Source organism: Helianthus annuus, chromosome 9 (genome assembly GCF_002127325.2).
Source record: "Helianthus annuus cultivar XRQ/B chromosome 9, HanXRQr2.0-SUNRISE, whole genome shotgun sequence".
Lineage (NCBI taxonomy): Eukaryota > Viridiplantae > Streptophyta > Magnoliopsida > Asterales > Asteraceae > Helianthus > Helianthus annuus.
The window spans coordinates 170,765,676-170,781,874 of NC_035441.2; positions in this window are offsets into that span (position 1 = coordinate 170,765,676).

Below are 16,199 nucleotides of genomic sequence, written 5' to 3' on the forward strand. Positions count from 1 at the left end.
TAACTTGCTGCTCCTGCCAAGAAGGTTCATAAGGGCGTTTGCCTTTCTCTTTCGCGCTGTACCTGGGTCCGTTGACCATGTGAGTCTCTAGTCGTCGGACCTTTTTGTGGTTACCTTCATCGTGGCGCTGGAGTTGACGGGTTTCCTTGCGTACATTCTTCACTAGATGGCTTAGCTTGCCGCTTTTGAGCGCTCTCTCGATTTCTTGGCGCAAGCTGTAACAGTCATCGGTCAGGTGCCCTGAATCTTTGTGAAAATCGCAGTACAAGTTAGGGTCTTGCCCTTTCTTGTTTGTCATTGGCCTTGGCGCCTTGAAATCGACATTCTCCGTCATCAATACCTCCTTTGGAGTTTTTGTGAGCGGAGTCCAGTGTTTGTCACGATTGTCGTCCCTGACCGCCTTCTTGTAACCGATTCGGTCAATCGTTTCTCGCGCATCTTCTCTGTAGCGTGGCCTGTCGTCACGGACTCTTGGTCTTTCAGACTTCCAGTCATGACTCTTATATTTGTTACGCTTGTTGTTGTTATCGCGCGTACTTCCTCTTGAAAATCGATCTTCTGGGTAGTAGCCCTTTCCACCAGCAAGGGACTCCTCAGTTTGCGCGACGATTTTTGCGGCTTCCATCAGTTTATCCCACTCCTTCGGCATTCCATCTTTGCCTGTGATGGTTCTAATGAGACTATCGCAGCGTATAGCCTTTTTGAAGTGACAGCGCATGAGTTGATCACTGACGCCGCCTATTTCCAGACACTCTTTGTTAAAACGCGTGATGAAGTCCTCCAGACCTTCACCATCTCTTCTCCAAATATCTTCTACTTCGGCTGTGTCACGTTGGTAGCGACGTTGTTGGCTAAAGTAGCTTAAGAATTGCGTCTTGAAATCTGTCCATGACTTAATCTTCCCGGGCGGAAGGCTGTCAAACCAGGCGCGAGCCGCTCCGGTAAGAGTTTGAATGAACAGGTGGCACCACATGGGCATGTTCCAACCTCCCATGCAGCCCACACTCGTGAATGTTCTGACGTGATCGTCTGGGTCAGTCAACCCATTGAATTTCCCAACAGTTGGGGGTAGCTTCTCTCGTGAGAGCGGTGCGAGTGCAATTTTCGGGATAAACTTGGAGTGTTCCGCAGCTTCCGCTGGTCTGTATGCCAGGCGGAAATCTCGTTCAGCTTCTTCTGTGTAGCCAATGTGTTGTCTTGGCTTGTAGTACTCATGGTTTTTTGGTAAACGATTAAAGACTGATGATTCTTCGTCACCTTCCCATGTGGGATCATATGGGTCGGTTTCTTCCCATTCATTGTTCATGTTGCGCGGCGTGAGCCGGCTGTGAACAGGGCCTCGTTGAAGGTTCGACGGATATTCATAGTAACTATCCGTTTCCCCTCTTGTATCGCGCGTGTCTTGTACGCTTAAACGTCTTGTAGGGGGAGGCCTGTTGGTTCTGCCTTGTATATTGGCTGGTGGTGGCATTTGGCGCACCCCCTGACTCGGAGGGGTGACCAAGGACGGTTCTGCCGTCAAAACTGCTTGCTGCGCGATGAGCGATTGGTATGCTGCATTGATAGTGGCGATGTTCTTGGCATACCACGAGGCTGGGGTTTCGCCTTCTGGTAAGCCAAGTAATGCAGATACATTTTGAGGTGGCGCTGTGTTCGAAGGTCTTTCTCCGTTTCCTGGGGTGACCACTTGGGTGATGCGGGTGAAGCTCCCGCGCGGACCCCCAGTATTGTTGATTTCAACTTCGCCGATTTCTTCGATTTGTTGGGCTTGGAAGTTCTGGATTCCTTCGCCCAACGCCGTGTTAGAGTTGGTTCCGAACCCGAACTCTGGGATGATTCCTTGACCAGTCATAGTCGAAGGAAGAAAGAGGTGTCAAAGGCTCAAATAAAAGAAGATGAGGGTGGTTATAGAAAAAATCGGTAGGCGCCAATGAAGAAACAATGATCTAATTAGGGAGTTAATTAGATTGGTTTATGTTCCTTTCATGAGGGTTAATCTTCTTAAGGATATTTGAGCTCCGACTTGATGATTTATCCTGCAAAACAGAACACCGTTACTCGTTAAGAGGGGAATGTGGGGGTTTCCCTCTTAACCAGGCTCCGGCGTGAGAATAAGCGACTGCTTTGAGAGTAATTAAGTGTAAAGAGTGAGAGCCAAGGGAATAGAATGTTTAACCTGTGGGATGAGGTCTCTATTTATAGCCGGAGAGGTGTGAGGGGTTATGGGCTGATGGGCCTTGGGCGAGAAGCGGACAACAAAACGGATATGCTCTTTGTCTCACTGGCGTCGACCGCTTAGTGGCTTCTAGATGCTCGTTGGTGCTGGCGCACCTTGATTGGAGCCACGTGTCATTGTTGTCGGCCTTGTTGTCCTTCTGTCATCAGCAGACGAGTGGAGATCGTGGGACAGTTGTCTCCGTCCTCTGATTGGTGCCATGTAGGCGTCCTTGTGTACTTCTCGTCAGGCGATCGTGGCGCACGATTGACCAGAGCCTGCTAGACGCTCATTGGCTCCTTTTACTGCCACTTGTACCTTATGTACCACTGTAGGTAGCCGCGCGCTTCCCTACTGAGTGGCTCATTTCTTCCATTGTTTTATGCTAAGTGCTGATATCTGGGTTTGTTGTGTGCATTCCCTCGCGCGGGATAAATCGTAGAGCGATGTAGGTCGCGCGAGGTTGTTGTTAACAAGTTGTTGAGTTAAGGAGTATGGTCTCACGCGCAACCTGATCTGAGGTTTGCGCGACTTTTTGGGACCATACCCCTTCAGGTACCAATTTGATACGCACCTTTTGGCGTTTTCAGAATTGTTACTTTCGGCACCATACCTATCTTTATTGATTTTTACCTTCAAATACCATACCGTATTGTACCGAGCATTTTCGGTGCCGGTACCTAATTTCGATGATTTTCCGGATCGGTACCTTTGGTGCCGTTACCGGTACCGAGCTCATCCATATTTTAATGTGTTAGCATCGTAATAATAACTGAACTGAAAACAACCTTATTTCCAACGGGTAGGACGTGTGGGTCCTATTATTATATATTATGTTATTTAAAATCGTTTTTTAGGACGGATTGACTATCCTTTTCATGACATTTTTATTTATGTTTTGATATTCGGTATCTGCTTGCCGTTACTGGCACGCATTTTGCAGTCATTGGGTCCCCGCCACAACGCGCGGGCGAAAATTTAACTAGTTTCAATTAAATTCTAATTCCTTCAAATTTAGTTCATACAAATTCTATTGGTTTAAATACTTCTAGCATAAATTGGTTAAAAGAATGGTTAAATACTTCTAGCATATATTGGTTAAAAGAATGATTGTTTGTAAGGGCGTACTTTAATTGTATATATACACTATATATATATATATACACACATACTAGCAGGATGCCCGCGTGATGTGACGGGAGCGAGATATCACATTGCGATACTCGTTTTTGTAGTTTTCGTATCCATATAATATTTGTTTAACATCATTGTGATAGATATACATCAAAAGCGAAGTAATCGGATAATCCATTTCATTGTGTTGTGCATGGTTCGGTCAGTTCGATTATTATCCTCAACTGAAGCCGAAACCAAAGTCATCGGTTAGTCTATTTTATTAACCAATCGGTTTTCGGTCAATCACTTCGGTTTATTCGGTTAGATTGACAGTTTTTGGTTTGTTTCATTTAATTTCAGTTAATAGCAAAAACCAAATTTGGAGACTTTTGCTTAGAAATATATGAAATTGAGGTACAAATACGTGAAATGAAAGTATAAATATATGAAATGGAGATGTAAAATATGAAATATATGAACTTGAGGTATAAAAGCTAGAAATATATGAAAATATTAATGATTCGGTTCGGTTCAGCTAATTTTAATTAATCGAGAGTACAAAAATATTGATACCAGTTTTTGGTTAATTCGGTTTTCAGTTTTCAGTTGATTCAGTTTTTGGTCGATTTCGATTCGGTTTCGTCTATTTTTGGTTTGGTTTAGGTTAACAATTTAGTTATTGCTCACCAATAACCGGTTTAGGTTAATAACCGATAGGTGTGCGCGTGATGCGGCGGGAAACACAAACATTGCCACGATGTGCGTTATTCGGTTGCTTAGATTATTATCCTCAACCGAAATCGAGGTCATCGATTAGTCTATTTTATTAACCAATCCATTTTCAGTTAATAAGTTTGGTTTATTTAATTTGATTGACGGTTTTTGTTTTGATTAATTTAATTTCAGTTAATAGCCAAAACCAAACTTAAGCTAAAACTTTTGATTAGAAATGCATGAAATTTTGAATACAGATACATGAAATGAATGTATAGGTACATGAAATGGAGGTATAAATACATAAAATGGGGGCATAAATATGAAATACATGAACTGAACTAAAGATATAAAAGCTATAAATATATGAAAATATAAATAGTTTAAGATAATTTTGGTTAAATGAGGGTATAAAAAAATTGATAATCGTTTTTGGTTGATTCGGGTTTCGGTTAATCAGTTTTCAGTTAATTCAGATTTTGGTTGATTTCGGTTCGGTTTTGGTTAAGGATTCAGTTATTACTCACCCATAGACATTGTTAATCACGTAACATATCAATTTTTTAATTAAAAAACTATAGCAATACTATACTCAAATTAAAGAAAATAAAATGTTCGTTTATATGGTGTAATTTAAAAAATATATATATTAACGTACTAAGAAGTTACGACCGTTTAAAAATCCTGGAGTTAGTTTGTATAAGGGGATAAAATGTAAGTACAAACTAATTATCTATAATTTTGTTAAAGATGAGGGATTAAAGTGTAATCTAGATGAGATGATTAAACTGATAGTATTTAATCACTTGACACTCTGTAGCTATTAAACATTTTGCGATAATGATTAAGTACGCCGGGCTTTAATCACTTGTACACTAAGGCATCATCTACTTATACCTATTAATCCACACGTCAATACTGACCAAGACAGTTATTGAAACATCGACAAAAATGAGTAGGTCGTCACAGTACTTTTCGATTTTTTTAAAACATTATAGTTTATAGGATATGTCAAGAATGCGTAAAAGAATTATAAGTTTGTTGTGGAGGGGGAAAGTGTTACTAATTACCTATAATTATGTTAAAACTCAGGGATTAAGGTGTAATAAGATGAGGGATTAAAATATAATTATTGTTTAAAAGACCAATTTAGCCTCATTTTAGGGGTGCATTTATAAGTTAAGAGAGAAAAGGTTCTTATTTTTTGGGTATCTTAAAATGTAACTCTCTCATGCATTATAATATAGTATGTGTGTGTATATATATATATATATATGTATATATATAGGGTAGGGTTCTAGAGTGAACACTAGGTTGAGAGTGAACTATGTGAACTAATCTTAGCCATTAATTGTTTAGATCTTGCAAATTTTAATAATGACAGTTTTGTAATTATTTATATGTAAAAAATAAATGAAAAGGGTATAAAAGTAAATTATTAACTACTTCTCTCTCTCCAAATAAATAATTAATTACATTCTCTCTCATTTTTTTCTCTCACCAATTAACTAAATAATTAATTACATTCTCTCTCATTTTTTCTCTCACCAATTAACTAATTTTCTAATTCTAAAAAAATTAACCATTATATAATATATTGTTGCGTCTAGAAATGATTAAAAACACGTAGAGGTGAATATACATATATGTATTATACGTAATCACCATTTAAAAATGTATGTACATATATATACATTAACAAATATTGTTCCATCCAATCATCTTCTTTAAGTCTACATGTCCGATTTGTAATGTGCACATATGTACATTCATAATATACTTGTAAAAAAGAAGTTAATGATATGGTTGTTCAACATGGTACACATGTGTATAGCAAGCATATGAGATGATTGTTCGGCATTGTACATATGTGTACATAACAGTCTCAACACGTATATACATATATGTACATTAACAAGTCATATTCTTAACACGTATGTACACATATGTATATTATCATAACTATGTTCAGAACAAGTGTACATTATCACACAAGATTCAATAAATCAACCATAAAAAAGAACGTGTGCTTTGATAAAAAAAATTACGAGAAAACATGCAATGAACATAATTGAAATACTAGAGAATCATAATTGAAAAAACAAAATAAATTAACATGCGATGAACTCACTGTGATTTTAATACGTCTATATGGTGATGTCACAATCTAAATCAAAATACCATTAATCAAGAAAAGATTTGTAAATTTCTACCACAAGCAATGTCAGCAATGATCGAACCTCACCGTGAATGATTTGAATCGTGTCGATCTCTTTATTAAGAATACTGATTTGGAATTTGTTAAAATTTGAATTATAATTTGAAATTACAAGTAAATAGAATTAGGCAATTGATTTTGTAACTCTCTACTAAAAATGGAATTTATTAAAGGAATTAATATTAAGCTTACCTAAATAATTACAATCCTATCCTTTTCATCTTAAACTAAATCAATGGCTAGAATAAGTTCACTAAGTTCACAAATAAGGGTTGGGTTCACTCTTGATCCTAACCCTATATATATATATATATAAAGTGTAAAATACAATATTGCTTAACATACGAGCATACGTTGTGAAATTACGCACGTTGTAAAACTCAAAAGCCTAATCACGCATGTTATACTTATGTAATGAAGCATGTTATGGCTTTCAACATGCATGATTATGTCTTTTCAACATGCGTGATTATGGTTTCACAACATGCGTGATTAGGGTTTTGAGTTTTACAACGTTTGTAATTCACAGCGTACGCTCGTACGTTAAGGAATATTGTACATTAACCGGGCCGCTAAAATGAAAACCACCCCTAGTTAAGAGAACCGCGAGAACCAGTTTCCAACCATTGATCTTTGGAGATGGATGGATGAGATTAAAAGTTATAAAAACAATATTAAACTCTCTTTGTCTTATTATGTTTTTAATATTTTAATGTCAAAAGGTTAGTTTAGTAAATTTACTTGTTTTGTCTTATTGTATATATTATTTTTTATTATTTTTTTGTCTTATTGAATTAAGGGTAAATTACACTTTTCGTCCTTTATGTTTGTATCATATTACAATGGATGACCTTTAACTTCAATAATTACAGTCACAGTCCTTTTTTTGTAAAACTCATTACACCCTACGTCTTTTACCATTAACCAGGTTAAAATTTTCAGTAAATATGATATGTGACTTGCACATGAGGATAGATTAGTAATTTTACAATTATATTTAAAATATATATAACTAAATAAACAACTCCAACCTCTTTATCTCAATAAGTTTTCTCTCCCCCCTCTTATCTCTCTATCTCAGTTCCATATCTCTCTCTCTCTCTCAAAAACCAACCCCCGTCACCACTGTGACAGCCGCCACCACCACCAGATCCACCACAACACACCACCGCCTCCATCAATATCTACCACACCGTCACAGAGCCTCCATCCAGATCCGCCACACCACACCACCACCTCCGTCCATCCAAATCACCACACCGCAAAGTCTGAATCCTTTGACCAGATTAGGGCCACCTTCATCCATCTAAACCGCCACCCCCTGAACAACGCCTCCTTCATCAACCGACCAATAACACCACCAATAACCAATCCCTCTGTATTTTAATGATTATTGCGGCTCTTGTGATGTTCATAAGATAGAGAGAAAAGATGATAGAAAGAGTGGAGAAGAAGTAAGAGGCGGCTGTGGATTTTGAATGTTAGGGTTTCCTACTTTTTCTTTTGTTATCAGACTTTAACATGGGCCAATTTTTTTTTCTTTTTTTATGTTTTAAAACAAGATCTGGATATGTTGATCTAATACTTGAAAAGTAAAATGCAATTTTTAATTGTTTTGAAGTCTAAAATGTCATTGGAATTATAAGAACATTCACATTCTATCCATCAAAATATGTGAGGGTGAGTTTTTATATTATAAAAGATATAAAATGTGTTTGTGAGTGGAGGAGAGAGAAAATGTTACTGTTCATCTGTATATTTGAGGGGACACTGTTCACCCACTATAATTTTTTTAATATATATTGAAAGTGGTTGTGAGTGAAGGAGAGAGAAAAATGTAATGATAATATTATTTAATTGAAAAGGAGAGAGAAAAAGTATTTGTTTTTAGTGAAAGTATATTGATATAGGAGTTGTTTTTTAGTGGAATGTATGTATAATTTGATGGATTGGATGTGAATGCTCTAAGATGATTCTGGTATGCTTTTAGGAAGTGGAAACTTTAAAGGAAAATAGGTATTTTGGTTTCTACGGTGGGAGGTGGTGGTGCGGTTAGGTTAGGTGGTGGTAGGTGACCGGATGGTGGTGGACGAGAGAAGTAGACATATTAAAATATTATTTTTTGTTTTATTTATTAAGAAATATTTTAATTAAAAGTGTTAAATGACCAGAATACCCTTAAGTAGGGCTGTTCATTTTTATCCAAAACCCGAAACCCGACCCGAATTCAAAGCCACCCGAACCCGAATTAGCGAATACCCGAAAAACCCGAACCCGAACAACCCGAACTTTAAATGGTTCGGTTATCGGGTCACTTTTTCCAGGCCAAAAACTCGAATAACCCGACCCGAAAAACCCGAAACACGAAAACCGGAAAAAAAACCTGAACATTTATTGTTTGTTTTCTTATAAAAGTGTTTGGATTTGGAGTCTTTAATAGATGGAACACTAAGTTTTGGGACTTTTGAATACTTTGATGATATTTTTAAAGTAACAATATGAATTTTGATGATATTTTGTAAAAAAAAACATTTATTTTCATTTTACATTTAAACCCGAAAACCGAATAACCCGACCCGAACTAACCCGAGCCCGAATAACCCAAACCCGAATAACCCGAATTTTAAAATGGGTTGGTTATCGGGTCAATTTTTCCCAGAGAAAAATCTGAATAACCCGACCCGAAAAACCCGAAACCCGAAGAAAAAACCCAATGAACACCCCTACCCTTAAGTGAATAAACTTAACTGAAAACTTTAACCTCGTTAGTGTTAAAGGACGTACAATGTAATAAGTTTTTAAAAAAAATGACTGTGACTGTAATTATTGAAGTTAAAGGTCATCTATTGAAATCTGATACAAACATAAAGGACGAAAAGTGTAATTTACCCTTGAACTAATTGTGCTTTATTAAAATCAGATTTTTTTAATTAAAAAACATTTTAAAATCTGATTTTTTTTTACAAAAAAACAATTTTTGTCAAGATTTTTTACAAAAAAACGTTTTTACGAGCCGGTTTTTTTGCGAGCCGTTTTTTACGCGCCGTTTTTATGCTCGGTTCGCGCTGTTTACGCCCGGTTTTACGCAGTTTTTTTACGCGCAGTTTTTACGCGTCGTTTTACGCCCCGTTTTACGCGCCGTTATACTCCCCCGTATTTACGCGTCGTTTTATCAGCCGTTTTTTGCGTGCCTTTTTTACACCCCGTTTTTTGCGCGCCGTTTTTTACGCCCCGTATTTACGCGCCATTTTTTTACACACACGTTTTTAACCTTTTTTTACGGTTTTAAACTTTGTTTTTTTTACAAAAAACTTTTTTACAATTTTTTTACAAAATTTTTTTAACAAAGAACAAAAATTTATACGAATTTTTTTTACGGTTTTAACCTTTTTTTACGAAAACTTTTTTTTTACACACGTTTTTAAACTTTTTTTTACACACTCGCAACTGAGGATGGATTTCATTTTAACGGCCCCCTATATATATAAAGAGAGAGAGAGAGAAAGAGAGAATATTTGGATACCATTACTTTTGTATAGCTTTATCATATGTTTGTTAAATTGTTGATTGTATGTACTTGTTTTTTTCCCTTATGATATTTAGAGTTAAGTTAACGTACAAAGTGCCTTATCGTTAGGGCTGTTCAAAAAGCTCGTGCCTTGGAACTCGCTCGGATTTAACTCGGAAAAAGCTTGCTCGTTATGGCTCGGTTTGAAAGTGAGCCGGGGCGGCTCGGCTCCGTTAGAAAGCGAGCCTAACTCGGCTCGGCTCGTGACGAGCCAAATTGGTTTGGTTTGGCTCGCTTGGTAGCTCGGCTCGGCTTAGCTCGAATTATTTTACTTATAATATATTTTTTTATATACATATAATATATTACAAAAAAGTGATTATTATTTACATGAATTTAAGCTTGTACTTTGATATCTATGACATATTTAAAGGTTAATTGTCGTGCTAATAAACAAATATTGTATTTACTTGAAATATAAAACTTATTTTGCGTTGTTGAAGGTGACTTTGGCTTGTAATGTAATGTAATGTAATGTATTAGGTTTAACTTATTTTGAATATATTCTTTTGAAGTATTGAATAATATTTTAGAATACTGAATTTTGAGCGGTATGTATTAATTTTTATTTTTAAAATCGAGCCAAACCAAGCTGAGCCCGAGCTTGCCCTAGCTCGGCTCGACTCATGAACAGCCCTACTTATCGTACAAAACGTACGAAAGGCATGAAAAAGTAAAAAAAAAAAACATGGTGGCATTTTAGTAATTATTTGCTCGTAGGGTAATTATCAAAATTACTCTTCTTGTAGGGAAATTTTGATATTGTACGGTAATTTTGTAAAATGTGCTTGTAGGGTAATTAATGTGTGCAAAATGCAACATATAAATTACAGCAATTGAGGCATAAAACCAAACCTTTTTAGTACTAATGTTGGAAAAAGCGTGTTTCTTTCTTCCTTTTGAATTTACAGGACTAAACGAGCTTAAAAGAACAAAAGGAACAAATAAGCAGCCAAAACGAACATAAATACAAGAAGAAGGAATAAATTGACATGCCCGACCCCTCGGCAGCATCTCTCAAAGCAAAAACAAGAAACCGAACCTGACCACGGGGCCGTGCCCAGCAGCGCATGGGGCGTGGTCAGGCCTTGCACAACAAGACAAACCTGCAGAAGCCTCTACGCCCACCACGGGGCCGTGCCCAACTCTACACGGGCGTGGTCAACTCTTAGATTTGCAGAATCTTGATTGTTACACCCCAACCGATGGCGGAATCATCGGGGCATGCACTGAGCGAAACAGATTGTCCAGAAGTTTCCATAACAATTATCATTACTATTCAATTTATATAATACATCCCATACCGTACCTCAAATAGCAAACAAACTATTACAGATAAAAATCTAGTCAAATATTCTGTTCCGACAACTCAGATTTAAATATAAAAATTGTTCAACTGCTCCTAGAGACTCAATCTGCAAGATCTACAGACAACTATGCTCTAGACGCTTATTCTAAGCTCGCCTTCCTTGCAGATAAGCATCTTAAACACCTGTCACATACGTTAAAATAAAGTCAATACATAAAATGTAAAGGTGAGCATACAAGTTTGATAATAGCATAATAGAGTTCGAAATAGTTTACGCATAACCAGCACGTACACAGAGGAAAACGAAGCATGTTAATTATCGACATGGATCTATCGATACCAATGACTGCGGGTTGACTGCCCGAGGCAGTTCGCAATACATGATTACCACCGTAATCCATGCAAGTAATTGTCCTTAACAACCCCCGTGTGAACGGTTGCTGAGTCCAAACTATAGTACTATCGTCGTTAAGGCAGGAAGACAGCATTCCACGTGTAAACATAACAACAAGCATTCATTTAGTCACGTAATACATGCGGTAACGGTTAGCATTTAAAATAATTGAGTAGTGTGTTCGATTGTGATTTAGAATAAGTAACGTATGTAACACCCAAAAGTGCTAAAGCAAAAAGGGTTCGAGTATACTCACAGGGATTGATAGATTGAAGGGAGCACTTGAGAGTAGGGTTAGCCTGAATAGTTCGATAGCATAACGATAAGCAACGCGTAAAACGAAAAATAAGTGTTGGAGGGTCGGATAGCTGGTCGATCGGACGGTTGTCCGATCGGGCGGCTGACCGTTCGGCTTGACAGTCCATTCGGACAGCTGTCCGGTCGGTTGGTAGGCCGATCGGATGGCTGTTCGAGTGGACTGTTTCTTCCTTTGAGATGGATGTGTTTGTGTATGATGGTTTGACTTTTGAAGTTTTGGTTGTAGCATTTGAAAACATTGAAGTATCTTTACCTTTCAGGTCGGTCGATCGGACGGTTGTTCGATCGGCCGGCTAACCGATCGGTTAGGTACTTCAGCAGATAAGTTCTTAGCAGGGTGTCACCTGATCGGACGGCTGTTCGATCGGGTGGCACTCCTAGTGCATTGAACACGTTGAAAATCGACTAAGTGTTGAAGTATAGTATCTCACAAGTTGAACCATAGAACCCTCGTTCTTACTTGTTCCTCCTGATCGGACAGGAATCACCCAATCCGGCCGGTGAACTATTCGGAACAGAGTTTAACGTTCAACCCGAAATCGGTGAACCTCGTGGATAGAATCCAGGTCTTGACTTATGCAACCACCGGAATGATTTGCAAGTCGGCACAAGTTCTGTTTCTATTAGTTTTGAAGGCATTGAGTGTAAAAGAGTTGAAAGAAAGTTGGAAAACCATCTTTCAATCCTTTTCACCGTGTAAATGTTTAGATCTATGAAAGATCCTTGTTTGTTTATGTGGAAATCGGCTAGATCCAAGTTATTCTTGATGGATTGAAGCCAAACATGAAGTTCTTCAAGAACACCATGATGACATCACCCTAGAACACTTGAATCTTGATGATTTCACGGTTAGAAATCAAGATTTGAAAGATAAAAAGGTGTAGGAGTGCGTGTAGATCAAGAAAGTACAAGATTTAGGATGAGATCTTACCGGAATAGGGATTTTTGATATTTCGATCTCGATTGCGATTGATGAGAAGACGATAGAGTTTCCTATTCAAATTACTTTTAATCCCAACCACTATATCTAACATACAATCATCTATATCTCGCGCTATCTCTTCTCCACCAATTATCATGATTCGATTTCGGTTGAGTTCGATTAAGTTTCGATTTCGAGTCGAGTTTCGATTGATTATCGCACACAACATAAAGTAGACACACACAAGTAACACATAAGGCGCACACACACGTATATTAACACCAAAATTCGTGTAATTCGAGTCTCGAGTTCGATGATGATTAGATTAGCTTGATTATTGATTAATTGACTTTATCGCATTGTTACTTCCTATCATTCACAGTCGTAAAGCGGTTCGCATCGATAAATAAACTTCGATTAATTCGATTGTAATTAATTACTCCACATAATACAACTAACGTAAAAACATAAAATAGACTACTTACCGTCAAAGAAGTCAATCTTGACTTTGACTTTGACTTTCAAAAACACGGGGTGTTACAGCCTCCCCTTGTTTAGGTAATTTCGTCCCGAAATGAGGCTGAAAGCTGCACAACACCGTGAATCACCTTTTGCTACTTTCTCTCTCTAGACTTTCACTTAAACAACTGCGGGTACTTCGCCTTCATCTCGCTTTCGAGTTCCCAAGTGAACTCTGCGCCTCGTTTGCCTTCCCATCAAACTTTCACAATAGGAATGCGCGAGCATCTGAGTTGCTTGGTTTGGCGATCCATGATTTCGACAGGCTTCTCCACGAAGTGTAGCGTTTCGTTTATTTGAAGGTCGTGGAGAGGTACAATCAGATCATGCTCAGCCAGGCATTTTCGGAGGTTTGACACATGGAAAGTTGGGTGGACGTTACTAAGTTCCTCCGGTAGTTCGAGTCTGTAGCGACTTTTCTGATCCTTTCCAGAATCTTAAAAGGTCCAACATATCGAGGCGCTAGTTTCCCTTTCTTGCCGAATCTGACCACACCCTTCCAAGGTGATACCTTTAGGAGTACGTAGTCGCCAACGTCAAATTCCAGGGGCTTGCGTCTTCTATCGGCGTAACTTTTCTGTCTACTTCAAGCTTTCAACAAGTTGTCTCGAATTTGGAGGACTTTGTCAGTCGTCTCTTGTAACAGCTCAGGACCGGTTAATTGCGAGTGACCGATCTCGTGCCATACAATAGGTGATCGACATCTTCTTCCATATAGGGCCTCGAATGGTGCCATCTGGATGCTGGTATGATAACTGTTATTGTACGAGAATTCGACTAGCGGCAGATATTTGTTCCAATTACCGCCGAAGTCTATGACACACGCACGGAGCATGTCTTCAAGAGTACGGATCGTTCTTTCAGTCTGTCCATCGGTTTGAGGATGGAATGCGGTACTTAAGTTAAGCGACGTACCAAGAGCTGCTTGAAACGTTTCCCACAATCGCGAGGTAAACCGTGCATCACGGTCAGAAATAATGTCACGAGGCGTACCATGATTACAAATGATCTCGTCGGTGTGGATTCGGGCTAATCGTTCTACCTTATAGTCTTCCCGTATTGGCAAAAAGTGGGCTGATTTGGAACAATAGAAACAGTTTCGACTGCGTTAGATGGATGTGTCCTATCCATTAGGAACCACTCTTTTCCTTTGTCCTTGTTACCCTTTAAGCTAGCAGGCTTTGATGTAGTAATAGGAATGGATTGGTTATCGCGTAACCAAGCCCAGATAGTGTGCAACAAGAAGCAGGTAGTAATCAAGACCCCATCTGGTGAGCCACTCACTATTCAGGGAGATACTCAACACGGAATACCAGAGCCAGTGGCCATGCTTAAGGCATCAGGATGCACGAGTAAGGGTTGCGTCATTTATATGGCACAAGTAACCATTGATGAGAAGAAGCCCAGGATCGAAGACATACCAGTCATTTCTGACTATCCCGAGGTTTTTCCAGAGGAACTACCTGGTTTGCCACCAGATAGGCAGGTGGAATTCAAGATTGACATCATCCCCGGAGCTGCACCAGTAGCCAGAGCACCATATAGATTAGCACCAACGGAGATGAAGGAATTAAGGACACAGCTAGATGATTTACTAGCTAAAGGTTTTATTAGACCTAGTTCATCTCCATGGGGAGCGCCAATTTTGTTTGTCAAAAAGAAGGATGGATCAATGCGTCTATGCATTGATTACCGTGAACTAAACAAGGTTACTATCAAGAACAGATATCCTTTGCCTAGGATCGATGATCTATTCGACCAGCTACAGGGAGCAAGTTACTTTTCTAAGATAGATCTCAGGTCAGGCTATCATCAATTGAAGGTTAAGGAGGAGGATGTACATAAGACCGCGTTTAGGACTCGTTATGGTCATTACGAGTTCCTAGTGATGCCTTTTGGGCTCACTAACGCACCTGCCGCATTCATGGATCTCATGAATCGCGTATGCAAGCCTTATCTGGATAAATTTGTCATCGTCTTCATTGACGACATCCTCATCTATTCAAAGAACCAAGCTGACCATGAGAGGTATCTTCGGTGCATTCTTAAGCTGCTCCATCAAGAGAAACTCTATGCCAAGTTTTCAAAGTGTGAATTTTGGCTTCGCGAAGTCCAGTTCCTTGGACACGTTGTGAGTGAGCATGGAATTCAAGTAGATCCCGCAAAGATAGAAGCTATCATGAACTGGCAGGAGCCAAAGACACCTTCAGAGATTCGTAGCTTCCTAGGTTTGGCTGGATACTATAGGCGTTTTATTGAAAACTTCTCAAGAATTGTTGCACCCTTGACGTCATTAACACGTAAGAACATTAAGTTTAATTGGGGGCCTAAGCAGCAAGAATCTTTTGATATCTTGAAGCAGAAGTTAAGTAACGCACCAGTGCTGACTCTACCTGAAGGCAATGAAGAATTTGTGGTGTATTGTGATGCATCACACACCGGAATGGGTTGTGTGTTAATGCAAAAGGGCAAGGTCATAGCCTACGCTTCACGTCAATTAAAGGTGCACGAGAAGAATTACACCACCCATGACTTGGAGTTGGGTGCCGTTGTGTTTGCACTAAAGCTTTGGAGGCATTATTTGTATGGGACGAAGTGTGTAATCTATTCCGACCATAAGAGCCTTCAACACCTGTTCAATCAGAAGGATTTGAACATGAGGCAGCGACGATGGATGGAAACCCTGAACGATTATGATTGTGAAATAAGGTACCATCCAGGCAAGGCCAATGTAGTCGCAGATGCTTTAAGCAGGAAGGAAAGAGTGAAGCCGATAAGGATCAATGCCAAGAGCATTGAAATTAAGAGCAGTTTGAATGAAAGGTTGTTAGCTGCACAGAAGGAAGCTGTGTTGGAAGCTAACTATCCTGAGGAGAAGTTAGGAGTGACTGAAGAACAGTTGTCCT